This window comes from Colobus angolensis, unplaced genomic scaffold (assembly GCF_000951035.1).
Source record: "Colobus angolensis palliatus isolate OR3802 unplaced genomic scaffold, Cang.pa_1.0 Scaffold19, whole genome shotgun sequence".
Lineage (NCBI taxonomy): Eukaryota > Metazoa > Chordata > Mammalia > Primates > Cercopithecidae > Colobus > Colobus angolensis.
The window spans coordinates 267,676-272,878 of NW_012115043.1; the positions used below are offsets into that span (position 1 = coordinate 267,676).

The window sequence follows — 5,203 nt, forward strand, 5'->3', positions numbered from 1 at the left end:
CAGGATGGTCTCGATCTCCTGACCTCGTGATCCGCCCGTCTCGGCCTCCCAAAGTGCTGGGATTACAGGCTTGAGCCACCGCGCCCGGCCTAGCCTAACCTTTAAACATGCTCAGAACACTTACGTTAGCCTCTAATTGGACAAAATCATCGAACACAAAGCCTATTTTATAAGAAAGTATTGACTATCTCATTAATTCAATGCCGAATACTCTATTGAAAGTGAAAACACAGAATAGTTGTACGGGTACTCAAAGTACGTACAGTTTCTGCTGAATGCATGTAGCTTTTGTACTGTTGTAAAGTCAAAAAATCCTAAGTCTAACCATTATAAGTTGGGGGCTCTCTGTAATTGAATGGGACCTGGCCAGGTACCCTTGAGAGAGCGCAGGTGAATGTCTCAGCCAGTTAGGATAAATGACTGTCCCACAAAAGTCATACATGTTCATTGTAGAAACCAAATATAGGCTGGGCGTGGTCGCCCACGCCTGTAATCCCAGCACTTTGGGAGGCTGAGGTGGGCGGATCACTTGAGGTCAGGAGTTTGAAACCAGCCTGGGCAACATAGTGAAACCCTGTCTTCACTAAAAATACAAAAATTAGCAGGGCATGGTGGCGCGTGCCTGTAATCCCACCTACTCGGGAGGCTGAGGCAGGACAATTGCTTGAACCTGGGAGGCAGAGGTTGCAATGAGCTGAGATTGAGCCATTGCATTCTGCGCTCCAGCCTTGGCGACACAGTGAGACTCCATCCCACTCCCCCGAAAAAAAAGAAAACCAAGTGTAGTTGATGATAAGAATAGAACAAATCATCCATAATGTCATTCACTGTGCCATAAACCACTGATGCTCTTTTTAAAAATTCTGTAGAGGCTCATGCCTGTAATCCTAGCACTTAAAGAGGCCAAGGTGGGAGGATCACTTGAACCTGGGGGTTTGAGACCAGCCAGGGCAACCTAGTAAGACCCTGTCTCTAACCCCCCACCAAAAAAAAAATAGGCATGGTGATGCACACCTGTAGTCGCAGCGGCTTAGGAGGCTGAGGCAGAGGGATCACTTGAGCCCAGAAGGTTGAGGCTATGGTGCGGTGCAGTTGTGCCACTGTAGCACCTACTTACTCCAGCCTGGGTAACAGAACTACACCCTCTCTCAAGATAAATAAATAGATAAATATACCATGTTCTCTCTTTGTTATTCACTCTGCGTTTATTTATCTTGATTCTATAGCAATAATGTGTGTCTACTTTTTTTTTTTTTTTTTTCTGAGATGGGGGTTTCACTCTACCGCCCAGGCTGGACTGCAGTGCCACAATCATGGCTCCCTGTGGCCTTGACCTCCCTGAGCTCAGGTGATCGTCCCACCTCAGCCTCCTGGCTAGCTGAGACTATAAGCACATGCTACCATGCCTGGCTAATTTTTGTATTTTTTGTAGACACAGATTTTGCCCTGTTGCCTGGGCTGGTCTTGAACTCCTGGGCTCAAGCAATCTGGCCATGTTGGTCTCCAAAGGGCTAAGATTACAGGTGTGAGCCATCATGCCCTGCTGATATATGTATAATGTTTTGATTTACATTTTATTCTAATAAACTTTGTACTTAAAAATTATAAGTAATTTGAAATTATTTGAGCACATACAAATGTCCCAATTAGGTGTACTCAGTAAATGCTAGTGAGTTACTTAGAAAGAAACTGCTTATGAGAAATCCATGTGCCAATAGCCAAGATTTATTGAGCGTGTATTTCCCAGGCATTGGTCCAAGTGGTAGTAACTCGGTCCTCACCGCAACCCTAAGAAGTAGGTACTATTGCCATCATTTCAGATGCAAGTTAAATAATTTACCTGCCCAAGACACTGTAGCTAAGTGAAGAGTTAGGTAGCCTGGCTTTGGAACCCATGTCCTTACCATTGTGAACTGATGTTTTAAATTTAATGCTATGGGATTTACACCTTAAGCCATATATACAAAAAAATTGGATAAGGCGTGATTAGGGAGAAAGGAGGCATTTTACGGGAAATTCCAAAACCAATTTGTGTTCCCTCCAGAGATATGTGAAATTGTTGCGTTCCTTATATCCTTCCAATAATAGCTGCTGCTATTTAAAACATATTTTTAAACTTGATAGAAAAAAATAGTTTGGCTTAATCCATGTTTTTGATTTCCAGGGAGTGTGAACATATTTCTGTGCTTATCGGCTGCGTTCATTTCTTGTTTTAGGAATTGTTTGTTCATTTTCTTTGACCATTTTTTTCTGCTGATGCCTTGTTCATGTTGAGCTATAAAAGCATTATACATCCTTATTTTTGCTACTTGGCCAGCCGTTGCTTTAGAGTAATGTCTGTCTCACTATAGCTGTGCTTCTGTCACCTTCCCTTATATTTCAAACAGTTTTTGTTTTATGTATTTAATTTTGTGATGATTGATACATTAAGGTTCTTGGCTATTTTATATTCATTGTAGAGTATAACTTGTAGTATAAAAGCTTCTAGTTTGTTCCATTATAACTTTTGTTTTGAATTTGACATTGTTGGATATTAATACTGTCACACTGCCCCTTCTGTCATTTTGCTTTGTATGCATGTATACTTACCCAGTGTATTATACTATCATCCTTAGTTTTATTTGGAGGGGTGTGTGTGTGTGTGTGTGTGTGTGTGTGTGTGTGTGTATTTGTGTGCGTATCTGCAACTGTGTACACTTTTGAGGAGATGACGTGTTTTTAATATTGACCATATTTATATATTGTTAAGGTTTTATATTACCTCTGTAGTAAGGTTTTCCCTTGCAGATGCACAAATCATTTTTTTTTTAATCTCATAGATTCTTGGTTGATTTTCTTCTTACCAGCTTGTGACATTTTCTCTTTGTTAGAGAGAGACATATACACCATGCTTTCTAAACTTTTAAAAAAGTAAGAGTGTTTAACTTTTTTTCCAACATACTGTTATTTCATATGGTTTTCTCATTAGCAGGGTGCCTACTTTGTGCAGATGTTGAGGTACTTTGAAAATGAGTCCCAGTGGGGAGGCCTTGTGGGTGTGGTTGTAGTAAAGCCAGTACACTCTGATCTTTCCAGCCATGTATAAGAATAGCCCACAAATACTTGCTGATTTACACGTGAGAGGTTTTTTTTTTTTTTTTTTTTTTTTGATGGAGTTTCCCTCTTGTTGCCCCAGGCTTGAGCGCAATGGCATGATCTTGGCTCACTGCGACCTCCGCCTCCCAGGTTCAAGCGATTCTCCTGCCTCAGCCTCCCGAGTAGTTGGGATTACAGGCATGCACCACCACACCCGGCTAATTTTGTATTTTTAGTAGAGAAGGGGTTTCTCCATGTTGGTCAGGCTGGTCTTGAACTCCTGACCTCAGGTGATCTGCCTACCTTGGCCTCCAAAGTGTTGGAATTACAGGTGTGATTCACTGTGCCTGGCCACATGAGAGGTTTTTATTTTATTTTATTTTATTTTATTTTTTTCAGCCCAGAGATCTTTTATTTATTTATTTTTAAACACCTATTATGCCATGAATTCATAAGGAATAGATTCCAGCAGCTCAGGCTCCTTCCCATTGGTTCTCACAAAGGGTGCTTCTCTGGGTGGTGCAGGCTGGCGCTTCAGTTGAACCCAGGTAGCTTTCTCTTTGCCTTCTTTCTTTTTCTGATCGTTTTCCTTCACATGTTTCAGGAAGCTATCTCGGCTCTTAGAGTGCTTAATGTGCTCAATATGCACATTAATTCTTTTGGCAAGAATCTTGCCCTTAACTTGTTTGTTTACAACAATGCCAACAACATGCTGGGTAACGTTGTAGACTCTCCCAGTTTTGCCTTGGTAACACTTGTGGGGCATTTCTTTTTGAACAGTACCCATTCCCTTGATGTCTACGATATCACCTTTCTTATAGGTTTGCATATACGTGGCCAAAGGAACAACTCCATGTTTTCTAAAAGGCCTAGAGAATGTATATCGGGTGCCTCTCCTCTTTCCCTTTGTGTTCGTCATTTTGGCAAATTACTGGAAGATGGCGGTTCCGGCCGAAAGGCCACATGAGAGGTTTTTAAATGATAAATCCTTTTTAAATGATTCATCTCTTTTTTGTGACTTTTTTTTTTTAATTAACATTTTATATTTTAAAAAAGCACTTTATGAAATATAAATAGTATTCATGGCCATGTATAAGTAGGTAAATAAGGAAAATGAAGTGTTTCTCAGTCTTAGAAAAGGCAAATTGTGGGCCACAGAATGTCCATTCATAGCTCTTGAAACCATACCTGGAGCAGCATGAAGGTGCAGGGTAGCACATTGATGCTATAGGGTCAAACTCTGCAGCCTGCACATCTTGGGTGTGAGCCTTGCCACTCTTGGTAACCAGCTTTGTGACCTTAGGCGAGTTACTTAAATATGTTTGTTTCTTCATTTGGAAAACAGGATTAATCATTATACTCATTTCATAGAGTAGTTGTGAGCATTAAATGATACAAGGCATATTCAGGGCTTGCGTATTAATACAGTGCTTCTTATAAGTACATGTTTATATTGCTAACTGAAAAATCTCACCAGAGGTCATGCCATTGTTGTCCTTTATAACCAGATTGACACGGCAATCTTCCTAATCTTTTCCTTTCCAATTAATATAAACTCTCATAGGCTTTTATATAGCCTAGATCATCAAAAGTCCATTGCCCTTTTCTTGAGTGAGATAAGTAGTATCTCTATAGTTTTTCGATTATGAAAAAATTTATTGAGGAACTGGGCTAAGCGCTGCAGGGTAAGAAGATGAGGAAGTTAAGAAGAGGCTCATAGTTTTGTGGGGAAGCTCTATGAGCAGACAATAGAAGATAATAAATGCTGTGATAGAGAAGTGTACAAGGTACTGATCTAGTCGGGGGCAGAAGAGTGGGGAGCCATTGAGGGCTTTTTGGTAGAATAAGCTGCTGCTGCTGGTGTCTTTTAAAAATTGAGATGAGATTGACAAAACATAAAATCAATCATATTAAAGTGAACGATTCAGTGGCATTTAATACATTCACAATGTTGTATAACCACCATCTCTACGTACTTCCAGAACATTTTCATCACTCCAGAAGAAAATTCTGTACCCGTTAAGCAACTGCTTTCCACCTATTCTTCTCTAGCTCCTGGCAGACACCAATCTGCAGGGTGACCTTTTTTTTTTTTTGAGACAGAGTCTTGCCCTGTCACTCAGACTAG

At 40.5% G+C, this 5,203-nt stretch overlaps 1 pseudogene; it reads right to left on the minus strand.

The window, feature by feature from the left end:
- Positions 1-3,511: 3,511 nt before the first annotated feature.
- Positions 3,512-4,003, minus strand: LOC105510657 (annotated as a pseudogene).
- Positions 4,004-5,203: the final 1,200 nt, after the last annotated feature.